Here is a 13,369-nt window from a genome sequence, read left to right as displayed (position 1 = left end):
TAAGTACTGCACCAGCTCCAAGCACACAGCTTCCACTGACTTCTAGGGGTCCCTTTACGCATAGGTCTGCTGGAATCAACGTTTTTCATAACTTTATTTACCTGACCTGTCAATATTTGGGAGAACATAATGGTGCTGTTGAACGTTTGCGTATTTGCCTTGTCTACGCATTGAAGCTGTACTTACACATGTATCTCTTGCAGAATTCATTCATGAGGAACACCATACAAGTTAACAAGTTAATCATTTCCCTGAATGTCAAAAGCCAGGGCAGATCAGGATGTGCATTGTGTTGGCAGTGCTGCAAACTGGGCTGTTTTAGTATTAACAGTAAATTTCCTAGCCTCAGTAAGACTTTTAATAGGTTTTGCAGCAAGTTAACAACTAACCATGGATATTTGCCATAAATAATGCAAAGCACAGAAAAAAAGATGTAATTATTAAGAAAACGGTAACTTGAGTTTTCAATTCAATAAAAAGACTCCAGTGCTTTCTTTTAGTTTTCAGCTTCTGAGCAAAACAGATATCCTGCCTTTGTTAGAAAGAACAGTGATTTCCGGAACCTACTGATCAGCACATTTTACATCCCAAATATTCAAATCAACACCTAATAAGATTTTGTTATGGTTACTAGCAGTAGAATGTGACTGAGTAGTTCAGACAACACAGGTTCCAGCTTCAGCTACATAATCAATGAGGCCAAAAAAGCAATGTTTAGGTGCATAGAGCAGTGTGGCAAAGTATCCTTTGGCTGCTCCGCCTCACCATCAGGTAGACAAACAAAATCAGCCTTGTGAACCAGACTGTTGACTGGGATGACTGACATGCTGACACACATTCTGCCATCCTGGTTTTGGGGACAGCAAGATTTAAAAAAGGGAACGTGAACACTTGAGAAAGAAATTTTTCTCAGAACATGGACTATTTTTTTCATCTATTTTAGGAAGATAAAAAGCAGTGAGATCCTTATGGTGACTCTTGAGATAGCCACCCCCACATCAGTCACTGGTGATAGCCAAGAGGAAGGAACTACTCTTCTGGGCTTATGTTTCATCAGACACTAGTTTTCTTTGATAATTCCCCTTCTCTCATTTTCTTCTGGTTATAAATTATGAGATACAAAGCACGTGTAAGCTACGTAACATTCTGCCTTTCTTGTCTGTCCCTCTAACTGCCCCTTCTGTCATGCCCACATTTTCTTCTTGTGGTTGTTTACAGAGTGCAAGTAGAAAGTAGGTCAGACAAATGGAGACTGTCAGATGACTAGCTTCAATTTATGGACATGTTGTTGTCTCTGTAGAACCATAGCGTTGTTGTTACAAATCCTTAAAAGTTTGTTTTAGCCTGAAAGGCTATTAGACTTACTTCACTGGCAAAGGAGAAGGCTTTCTGCAGGAATTTCATCTGATTAAGTCAACAGGACTCTGCCTGCAGAGCACAACTTCCAAACACAGGGCTTAATTTTTGTGTAATTAATTCTTTACCTTTTCCTGCTCATAATGGAAACACTCTGAGAAGCCTAAACAATTTAACAAGGGGGCTTTATTTTCCTTTTTTCCCCTCACCTTTGCCCACACACTCCAATCCCAAAGTCTCAATGAGTGATTTTAGTTTACAATCATAACCAGCACTGGAAACGTGCTTCATGTATTGATATGCTTCATACAGCCACATCATAGTGTCCCACTGGGAAATGCGGAGTGCACACCACACTGGGTCATGCTAATGGCAGGGAAGGAGAGTACAATTTACAGCTCTTTTAACTCTTCCAGCAAAGCCATCACCAGTCAGTTACTGTAGCAAATAAAATACTCTGACAGAAACATGATTGAAGTTGACAATAGTCCCACAAATATCAGCAGAGTTTCCAATAGTGTTGACAGTTTTAGTGAATTAATGGCAAAGCAAGCAGTATCTTCTCCATTAGTTCTACGGTCTGGTAAGGCCAGAATGACATTTTTAATGGTTTGTTGTCAAATCACCTGTCAGAACAACTGTCTGTTGCCTCTAGACTCCTGTTATATGTGTGAAACATGGTACAGTAAATAACCATAGGCTGGTACTTTCTTTGACTGTTTTAATACATATTACAGCAGCAACCTCAAGCAGGGCTTTAACTCGAGTCACAACAAAACCCTATTCAGATTTTTTGTCTTAAACAACAGAGCAACCACTTCCTCTCGTTCTCAAAAAAACCTGGCAACACAGCAGGGCAGAAGTGCAGAGAAAAGAAAGTTCAGAGGGGCCAATAAATATACCAGTGGTAAAATCTTAATACTACTAAAATCCATGGTAGTTTTGCTATGAATTCAGAGACAAAAACTTAACTTCATATGTTTGCTTTTTTGTTACTCAGTGAAACAAATAGCAGAGATCGTGGTCATTATTTCTTCCATTCATATGGAAACCCTTCAGTGGTGGGGCTTTATGGGAATACACCATTAGACTGGGATGAGAAGTGGGTAGAAGTCAAAGTATAAATTTCTCCATAATCTGGCCCATTCCCTTTGGAAAAGGTCCCTCAGGAAAATTGACTGACGGACTACAGAGCAGCCTTTAAATTGGATGAAACTCAGAGGGAATGGAAAACTGGACCCCTCCCCATTCATACTGCCCACATTATGCCTAATGTAAAGGCTTACATTTACCACTATTTATTTCCTGTAGATATATTCCTATATTTGAATGCATTATAAAATCTTGCCCTAAGAAATAACGTCTCTCCCTTTTTCATGAGGACAGTGGAATGTCTACACTGGCTACTACTTAGAATTTTATACTGTAAAAATACACTACTTTAACTATCATGGGTGGGTAGGATCCATCTGTCCTGATGAGTCTGTCTAACCAGGTGGATGTCCATTCTCACCAGCTGCATAGGCACTCAGTAATAAGGGAAGAAGTTCTGTAATTTCAATGGGGTGATTCCTCCTATCATAAAATATACTTCTAAAAGAAATGAGATCTCTTGAGGGCAATTCAGCCTTTCTTTAAAAAATATTTTTAAAGCAAATGTTGCTGTGATTAATCTCATTAACTCTTGGATTCAAGTAATTCATGGATCCAAGTAAGACCATGAAAATTAATGCATTATTACCACATTAAAAAAAACCTCAGTTCTAAAACTGTTCAGCTGCATCTACTTTCCTTTGCAACAGAAACCTATAAATGTTTCAGCTCATAAACTCATGGTACATGATAGCTTTTGCATCTTATGCTTTATCATGACACCTGGATATTTCTAGTTTATTGTATCTGTGTTCAGCATGAAAACCTCAACAGCACTTGGGGATATTCTAAAAAGCTCTTCTGTTATCTCACAGCATTAAGTTCAGAAAACAGGATTAAGTATAGAAGTCATCAAGAGACTTTCCAAATTCATAAGACCTTCCTAGCCAGCTAGTTAGATTATTAGTCATGTGCCTTCTGAAGCTATTAAACTTTTGGTTGTTAGATTTTCAATACTGTCAATTTAGTGCTTCCTTCCTGAACATAAGTATTTTTACTATTCCAAGGCAGCAAATCAGATCTCTTTAGAAAATACATTATTAATGGCAAGAAAGTGAATGAGTGCCACAGACTTAGAGTTAATATCTTACTTATTTTGCAGCAGCCATTGGCTCCATACACATAACCTCAAAACTTCATTCCAACCTGTTGTTTCTAATCACTAATTTTTTTTCCAACATGTTGCTCCTAATTACTAATGTTAGTGATAATTACTTTTCTGATACATTCAAAACTTGTTTCAGTCTTCATCTAGTTTTATGCCATTGGAATTTGGACATCCCTCCATAAAATTTTGGAGACAAAAAATCACGAGATATGCCAGCTGTATTAGGTATCTCAAGGTCATAGTAAAACACAGTGAACAGAAGAGAAGCCCATTCTGTTTGGTGCTACCCAGTCTAACAGGGCATGTTTACATTTCCAGCCAGGCATGACTGTATGGTATCAAGGTATACTTACATAGGTGGCCTGCAAGCAGTACAGCAGTGAAGCTACTGAACTTGGCACAGACTGCAAAGCCTGCCTGAAAAGCAAATTCAGAAAGTTAAGCTGTGCTGAATTCTTTGCTGCTGAATCCATACTGATAAGAGTATTTGACTGATGTTAATTAACTTAAACCTAATTTAAGCATTTGTATGTAAGATGAAGTCATAATGTGGTTGCTACATAAATATCTTTGTAGTAAGATATGGTACTTTCTTGTGGTTGCCAGAATTAAAGAAAGATAATGTCATGAGAAAACAGGGACACAGTGAAGACAGGTGGCTTCCTTAATTTCCTACTAAAAATGGTATCCATCTACAGATACAAATCACCTGGCATGAACTACAATGAATGGCTACAGAAAAAGATCATTTCCAAATTTAGTCTCTACATATTTCAGAAGAAACATCTGTGGTTTAAGACGGCCCAACATACCTTACTTTCCTTTATCAGCACAGCGTCAGCTTCCCGTCAATTTCTTGTCAACTTGACTTCCCAAGTTCACCCTCCCATTTCCTCAGTCTGAAAAGCAAAAATAACAGCAACTCAAAAGTTAGCAGAAACTAGGGTGGCAACAGCGTTACTGATGGATATTTACTGTCTTTTCAACTCACTTTAAGGGCTATGAAAGCTACATAGAAGAGTTATTTCTCTAAAATATCGACTTACTAATATATTCTGTGTACTGCCAATTACAGCTCCCCTAACATACCTGCGCTGCTGATTGCATAAGTCACTTGGAAGATGACATCAGACCTTCAGCATCAGGAAGTGATCGCATTAAGCAGTCACTGACCAATAGGTTCAAATATATAGAGGAGGTCTCTGTTACACTGATGTTGTTATACAGTCCTCTGAAACTGTTGTTTCCAAACAATCTTCTGATACTTTTAACATCAATACAGAGTGGTTAGTTTTTTAGCTCAAGCTGGGAACTGAAAAAGAAAACCAAGATGACAAAATTGTGAATACACAATCAATGAAAAAACATCATTTCTGAGGCTCCTTTGTTTCTTGGTTCTTTGTCAAGTCTTTTAGCTGACTCAAAAAATGATAACCAACTCTACAACTGGGATAGTAACACCTCATAGTGGAAAAACAAACCATTGAAAAGTCAAACTGAAAACATTTTTAAAGGACAGATTGAAAGGAACTATTTCAACAGTAAGCTCACAAACAACTTGGAAGGAAAAGCAAGTAAGAGAGAGCAGAAAAACATCAGAAAGTCATGTAATACAACGTTTTGATTTAACACTAGGTTGGCTACTTGTGCTGGTTACTTGGTTCTCAAAGGTAGGACAAACCCTTGAACAAGTCCTATATAGTAAAAACATGGCAATTAATGTCTAAACATAGAGTTCTAATGTTTAAGTCTAGAAACAAGATGCTAACTTTCTATACAAGGGAGCTCAAATCTAGGAGCTCATGCTCAGATACACACGGCACAGTTCTTCATGGTCTGTTACATAATCTGCTGTAGACTCCTCTGTACTGCCACAGTAACACAGTAAGGTGTAAGAGAATAAACTGCCTTATTTGGCCATTAAGGTTTCAAACTTGCTCCTACTGCCACAGTCCTAAATCCCATTGACTTTTGCTTGGAACTGGATTCAAAGACCCTAAAAATCAGCTGCAATAAGGCTCTGTCAAAAATTAAGCAGATGTGTTTATCTCCCTCCCTGAACTGCTGAAGTTATCTAACACCAGATGACCAAGTAACATAATTTCAAAATAAATATAGTGTGCTTTTAAGATATTTTATCATTTGAAGACCTCAATGGTAGTAGAAAGGAATAGAAGCAGGACAGAAGGTAATGATACTCTGAGAATAACTTTCCAAAACAATTAATTTACTCAAAAATCCCAAACCTGATCCCAATCTATTCTCCACCCAGCCTGTAATTATGGTTATAATCATGACCCAGGTGTAGGACCTTGCCCTTGGCCTTGCTGAACTGTATCAGGTTCACATAGACCCACCTCTCAGGCCTGTCCAGATGCCTCTGGATGGCATCCCTTCCCTCAAGCATGTCAGCTGCACCACAGAGCTCTGTGTCACGAGCAGGCTTGCTGAGGGTGCACTTGATCCCACTGTCCATGTCTCTGACAATGATGTTAAACAGCACCAGTCTCAACGATCCCTGAGGAACATCACAGGTCTCAGCTTGGACACTGAGGAGTTGACCACAACTCTTTGAATGAGACCACTGAAAGGAAATGGAATAAACCACAAAAGATGTCTTCAAGAAGTGAAATTCAATGCTTCAGAGACAAACCAGGGCACAATGTGGCTGTTCAAATCCTGGAAACAGAGATGATCAGCCAGCTGCATCTTCTCCAAAAATATCCACTGTGTATCCAGCAGTGTGAAGACTACTTTCCTAATAAGCTGAAAAAACTTAATGCAGGAAGACAGGTTGAAACACTGAAAGCTTTAGGCATGGATGAGTTTGACACTTTATTCTGAAACAATCATTGGACAACAAAGAACTCTTAACCAGGAAAAATAACAGCCAGCCCTGAAAACAACAGGGGAAAAAAACTGGGAGAGTTAAAACTGTTCCCCCAAGCAACCTAACTTCTCTCTTGGCCTGCTGTTATTACAATAAAAGCAAACCTATTACAACCAGCTTTAGTCAGCTATGGCACAGGTTTTTAGAGTTGAAAGAGTCATCTTAGGCTCCCTTTAAAATCAATGAAGAAAACAGGCATTTAACAAGTCATTTATCTGGTTTATTTTAGACAGCAGCATTGCGATGAGAAAAATGGTGCTGCAAAATGAGAACAAAAAGCCCTATAAATGCCTATTTCCCTCTCCACACAATAAATGATGTCCAGATGAGGAATTGTCTGTGTTTAGTAAGATGAAGCCCACCCAGTAAGCCTGTGTCATACATAAACTCCTCTCAGAGGCCCTTTGTTATAGCTGTTACAGTTTGCATCGTTTCCAGACTATTAGGCAACAAGGGTGCCTTCGTGATGATCTCATGATGGGTAATGGAATCACAGATATTCAAAGCTATTCTAGGATTTCTAAGCCATCAGATGCTACTGTAGGGACTGTATAGACCCGAGGTGTACACCTTACCACTTAAATACTCTACATGATAAACAGGAAAGAAATAGATCAGAGAAACTCTTTTTTTCTACATTGGGAACATAAACTCCCTCCCATTGCAGAATCTTATGACAAAACCTGAAAGACTGAAAACTACAAGAAGACATGTTACAAATAAAAAAAAACAAAAAACAAACAAACAAAAAAGGATATTAAGCTGCCTTCTTGATCAGAAAATCAAAATACTAGCAGCCCAGAATCTACAATGCAGCATGAAAAATAATCTTTGGTTGAAGACCTACATCATCTTCCTCACTTCATTTTATAGCAGAATTGAACATTGATGGAGAAGATTTGCTGTTAGTATTCAGAAGCAGCTATAGATGCCAAGGTGAGCATAACCCATATTGTAAGCGAAGCTTGATAACTGTCTAGTATCTGAAAATTCAGCTTTATTTTTTATTTGACGGAAATTCCCTAAAATTAATTGATAAAAAATCTGCACGTGTGATAACAAAAACAGTCACTGTCTGGATAGGGCATACCATCACAATGCTCTTTTATGCTCCCTCAGACAACTGGTACCCAGGGCAGATGGAACTGGCATATCTCTGACTCCAACAATTACTACAAACACTTTATTTATCCACCTGAATAGGTCCACAAAGGACATAATAGTTACAGAAGTTACATACACGTGGCATTCACCATCAGAACCATTTCACATGTAGAAAACCTGACTTCTTATTAGGCTTTGTTACGGAACAAAGTCTTGTCCATACTACAACAGACAAAACCGCTGCAATTATCAGTACAGCTTCACTATTTTATAGAAGGCTTTTGAGTACCATGTTCACTTTGCAGCTCCTCATCACAAGAAAGACATCCATATGCCAGAGTGAATTCAGGGGAAGGCTACCAAGTTGACTGGGAGATTAAGTACATGATGTAGGCAGAGAGGAAGGTAGAATTGTGTTTGTCCAGTCTTTATAAGAGAAGAGTTAGAGGAGACCTAATTGGGTATGAACCTGAACAACCTGATCCTTTTGCTCTGTGCAAGCAGTTGCACTAAGTGACCTTTCAGAGGTCACTTCTGACTAAATAATTACATGAGTCTGTGAAAGGAATGAGAAAGTGGGGAGAAGACTAAATACAGCCTTGAGGAAGCAGTTTCTATGGCTTTAACACACACTTCCATCAGTTCTTGAAGGATGCTCAGCCAGTATTCAATACTCAGAAGCAGTCTCGCCTAGTTGCCTGCCAAATAATGACATGTTAATATAGTTGGGTCTACACACAGACACTCAGACTGTCCACAGACCTCATCCCCCTTCACAGTAAGCAACAATACAGCTGTCCTAAGGACAAGGAACCATCTTATCTGCACAGACAACTGAATTAGCCAGGCACACAGCCTATCCACAAAGCAGTGATGCTGCTCTTAAATGACCCTTAAAATTTCAGCACTGACCAATGTTTTTCCTGCTGGAGAATCAGCTGCTTTCATGTGCCCCCAGATTCAGGAATAACAATGCACTAAGGAGTGCAGAATGAATAGTTAACACATTTGGCTCCAAGATGAATACTGCACAGCATTACAGACACAGTTACCAAGATCCTCTTACATGCTGTGTATATTTTGCCAATACAATCTGAGACCATGAAGGAATATATTGCCAACAGAAGCAACCAAATGTGAATGCATTCTGCCAAAAGAACTTGCTAGCTACACTATGCCAACAGACTGTTTGCCAGCTAGATCTCCTCATGCAGAAAAGGCCATGGAGTGCTCTTTCAGACTCTCTGTCAGATTCCAGTATTAAACGGATGGATTAACATTTTGCAACCAACAAGGTGACATTAGTTATCTTCATAACTGTTTTTAGTCACTAGTAAATACTAGTCAACACTAGTCAACATGTCAATTTACACCATCATCTGTACTGAACCTTGCAAATGCAAGGCTGAAAATATTTGGAACTGCCTAAGTAAGAGACACCATATATGTGGAATTACTTAAGAACTCTGTGAGGTTTCATATCCTGCTACATATATTATGGGCTTACTACTCCACCTCGTACACCCAGACACAGCGGACATGATCCTGAAGTACCTTTACATGCTGTGAACTAGTACGAATCAAAAGGACAGATGTCTTGTACTAACAAAAATGGTTTTAAGTAATTGTTTGTGGTTCACATTAGGATTTTGACTTTTGCAGTCCCAACAATAAAACTACCTTGCCAGAAAACAAGGTGATGATTCAGCATATTTAAAAGTTCCCTGAAAAAGATGGTTTTATTGCTGTTTACTAATCCAATGAATAAGGAACTTTGTGGGAACATACTTGACCTGATTCAACTTCTTATGAGGGTTTGAAGGTCTATCCAAAGAAAAATAATAACCTAAGCATAATCTGGAGATGAACCATAAAAAGATTCAGACAAGGCATCTGATTTGCCACTTTCCAAAAAAACATTTAATGTTCAACATTTAACCTATCAGAAATATTTTGTGTCTTGAGCTTCTTTTATCTTCAAGAGAAAAGATAAACATTAGAAAATACTTTAAAATTTTTAGTTGATGAAGAGGGACTTTTATTAATGAAAAGGTCTGGGAGAGAATACAGAAATGCTATCCAACTAACAAGTTAGCAAAAGGAAGCTACAGTTACCCTTGAAATCCTTCCCGCAGAAACTATAGCACAATGAAGAACAACATGTAACAACGTTGGCCACATCTTTTTTAACATATTCATAGTAAGGCATCTACTGAAAAACAAACTAACATAGCAAACTTTCAGTCAAAGGTAACACTCTAACAGACCATCTCCACTCCGTCAGCACAGCAAGAGAGAGATCCAGTACAGATGAAGGACTGATGAGTAAACAGATTACCCAAAGGACTCAATGACAACACTCAAATACTGTGATGGTATATATAGATTAAAATATGGGATCTGTTGAAGTAACAGAACAACCAATGCCTAAGGTAGCAATGGAATTTGTACACAGGGAGAAATAAGCAGCTACACAATTATAGATCCCATCTCTTATGCCTATAATAGAATGCAAGCAAAAACGCTAAGAAATTCCGTTATGTCCACCAGAGCTATTGTAACAACATCACAGAAAAGCTGGCCTTGCAAACCACATGAGCAAGATTGGTCAGATGATCTCTGTCATAAGCACTACACAGCATTTAAAATTAACATTAATACAGATTAATAAGAACTACTGGTGTCCTATAAAATTGATACCAGCCAGACATATTCAATAGCAAAATGGTTCCATCCAACTGAATTACAGCTAATGATTCCCACTGCAATGAACTTCACACAGATTTCTCTGGTCAGGATTCTAAACCCAAGAAGGCTCTCACCTTCCCAAATCTGCCCTGATTTAGATCCCCACAGTAACTAAATCAAGCTGATCAAGACTATTAAGGGGAAAAGAGAGATGTGAAAACAACTGCTGGCTTAGAAAAACTACAGTCTGACACCTCTGAAGCAGCAATATGTCTCAGGAATCCATGTTCATAACATGGCAAAAGAAATTCTGCTCATTTTAGGAGACAATCTAACAGAAGGTATTTCCATGATGCACAGGCTGAGGCTAAAAATTAGATGGATTTCCTAGGGCAGAAAGCTTGTTAAAAAGTAGGCTGAACCTCATGATTGCCTTGAAGAAATTCAGTGAGGAAACATGAGGTGCCCATCACCGAACTGCACCGAGAGACCATTTACACACATTAAGTCTCTGAAGGTAACAATATATTCTCTGTAGTCATAACTCCTGGAAAATCTATTGTCTATTCAAAAGGGATAATTCAAACTTCATAAGGAAATGTACCAAATACCAATTGCCTTCTGCAAGTCTTAGTTCTCTGAAAGGATGCAGCAGAAGAAAACATTTAGTTTCTCTCTTAAGTTTCAAGCTGCAACAAACTAGGATTTTGAAGTAAGTTTTATATTCCTATGATTCAATCAATACTGTTTGTACAGATTATTAGGCAAACTCTTGCAAAGGTCCTAGGCAATTAGTAAATATGTTTATGCAAATATTATACTTAAAATGTAAATTGAATCATGCTTATTATCTAAAGCCTTTCTGAAACCCTCTTTAACCACCTCATTTTACAAGTTAGAGAGAATTTTGCTTTTGACTTCCGTGGTTATAGGATTGGCCCATCCTGACATGAGTTGAGATATCCATCTATTAAGGATCTGTTAAGAAGCACACTCACTCAGTAATACTTGCATCTTCACTGAAATAATTTTCCTTTAAAAAGCATTTACCACATAGTCGTGTGGTGCAGATAAAAATACTAACAAAGAAATTACAATGTCGATCAACTCTGACTCTTCAAATCTTTGAACTTTGGTGTAATTCTGGTTGAAAAAATGTCGCTATTCAAGATCTGTGTTGTTTAGATCAATAGAGAGGGATATTCATCCCACCTACTTATTCTTCCCACTTTAACACAAGGAGGTATTTCTGACATCCACCTACGCCAGAAAGAATCTGGTCTACAACCTTTTTAAATCCCAGTACTCTGAAAGACATATTCAGATAACTGGTTTAGACAGATCATTTTGTAATACCTGCTCTTCATAGTTTTACCTATGCCCCCACAACAGGTCAGTTCTGAAAATCACCACTCTAACCTCTATTCCTAGGACACGTGCTCAGAATTTAGAATAAATGCTAAGATCATGCATCAGCCAGGTCTATCTAGAGGCTAGCTGGGTAACACAAGAATTCAGCTATGAATTCAGATATTTTTGTTAATTAAAATTATTTTTATTTATTGAGCTTATTGCTTTAAAACAGGTGGTATAGTAACCTATAGCTACTATTTTGGCTACAGGAAGCAGTTTTCCTGTTATGGCCTTAATAAAGTCCAAATAGGAAATACAGACCGGATGGGAGAAGCATATTTTGGAGAATTCTTGGGGTTAATATTACTTTAAAGCTCCACTTCCTGTGAAATACTAGAGCACAAATCAAGCAGGTGCAGGTTGAGATGAGATTAAATGGTATTCCTTCAGCAAGTAATGCAATATTTCTTCATCACATTTTCTGGCCTGAGAGTGCAGTCGTGGCTTGGGAAAATCTTGGTGGATGTTTCCTTGTTGAATAATACATTCAGAATCTCTAAGTCCCACAAGCATTGTCTTGAGTAGACAGCTCTTGTTCTATGAACTTTGATAACCAAAGCTAAGCTCATCTTTTGGGTAATTACCTCTTTTAATGTTTTTATTCTTAATTAGAGGCATTTCTGGGATAGCATTGGTGTGTTATCACTTCTCACTTAGATCTCTGGTGACTGAGCCAGGCTAAGGGTTAACTCTTGTTGGGGTCCCTCCCCTGCCGTGTAGCCCTGGGAGAGGGGCCCTGAGGGCACAGACATGGGGTTTCTCTGCCCCTGCTCAGCCTCGTTCCCATGGGTTGGTTTGTGTTCCCTGCGCGGGCAGAAGGACCCTCGGTCCCGTGACTGGAGCAGTTCCTCGGCAGAGCTCTGGCCATGCGGCTGGGGGAATAAACATCTCAGAATCTGTCTGTCCCTATATATTTCCTTTCCACGGGACTCCTGGTTTGATATATGCGTGTTGCAGGATCCCCACTGCAACAAATGGTGGAGATTTGTGAGCAGAACGATCCCCGATCCCTAAGCGACTGATTTGTGTGAGTAAACCCTGGAAACTTTGGATTCCTCTTCTTGGTTTTGCTTTGCTATTCCGTATCTAAACTATGGAGGAACCGTGGGAAGACTCTTGGCTCTCAGAGCCGCATATGGACATTTATCTTAAACTTAAAATGATTCTTGAACAACGATTTGTGAATTTTAGCTTGATTCAAGCTCAGAAAGAACTGAAACACTTCCTGGCATGGTTGTTTAAGAACTTTTTCTATGTTTCTTGGGACTTAATTATTACCAAGGGCTTTTGGAAAACCGTTTGGACACAGTTAATACTGGAGTCAAAATATATGCCGATGGAAGAATATTTTCGTGAATATTATTTCGTTACCGAGACTGTTGAGCAATGTCAGCTGTGTCCTGGCGAAGGGAAGCCTGGCGCAGGGACCGTGCGGCCCAGGCCACGTGCACCGAGCGCTCTGCGAGCAGCAGCGAGGCAGTTCCCGCGTGCGGGCGGAGCCACGCGAGCTGCAGTGTCGGTGGCGGAGCGAGGCACGGCGGGAGCAGTGGGACCCGGCGGTGCCTGCATGGCCCTGCGCAGCGCGTGGTGGAGTGAGCCCCGGGAACGCCTGACCGAGAGGGGCGGCGTGCGGGTGGCGGCTGGCGGCAGCGGCGGTA

The 13,369-nt window shown here is 39.4% G+C and overlaps 1 long non-coding RNA gene across 1 annotated transcript in view; it reads right to left on the bottom strand.

Annotated features, from left to right (window-relative positions):
* Nucleotides 1–13,369, bottom strand: part of LOC108447572 — a 129,539-nt gene that overhangs the window by 91,278 nt on the left and 24,892 nt on the right. Inside the window, exons 5-8 of the long non-coding RNA XR_001863229.1 lie at nucleotides 5,974–6,200; nucleotides 4,706–4,928; nucleotides 4,429–4,515; nucleotides 3,970–4,033 (exon numbers count right to left, since the gene is read on the bottom strand). This is a non-coding gene — a long non-coding RNA (uncharacterized LOC108447572). The remainder of the gene's footprint in view (nucleotides 1–3,969; nucleotides 4,034–4,428; nucleotides 4,516–4,705; nucleotides 4,929–5,973; nucleotides 6,201–13,369) is intronic.

This window comes from Corvus brachyrhynchos, unplaced genomic scaffold, assembly GCF_000691975.1.
Source record: "Corvus brachyrhynchos isolate BGI_N302 unplaced genomic scaffold, ASM69197v1 scaffold56, whole genome shotgun sequence".
Taxonomy (NCBI): domain Eukaryota; kingdom Metazoa; phylum Chordata; class Aves; order Passeriformes; family Corvidae; genus Corvus; species Corvus brachyrhynchos.
The sequence above is the reverse complement of the archived record's forward strand: the minus strand, read 5'-3'. Positions and strand labels throughout refer to the sequence as shown.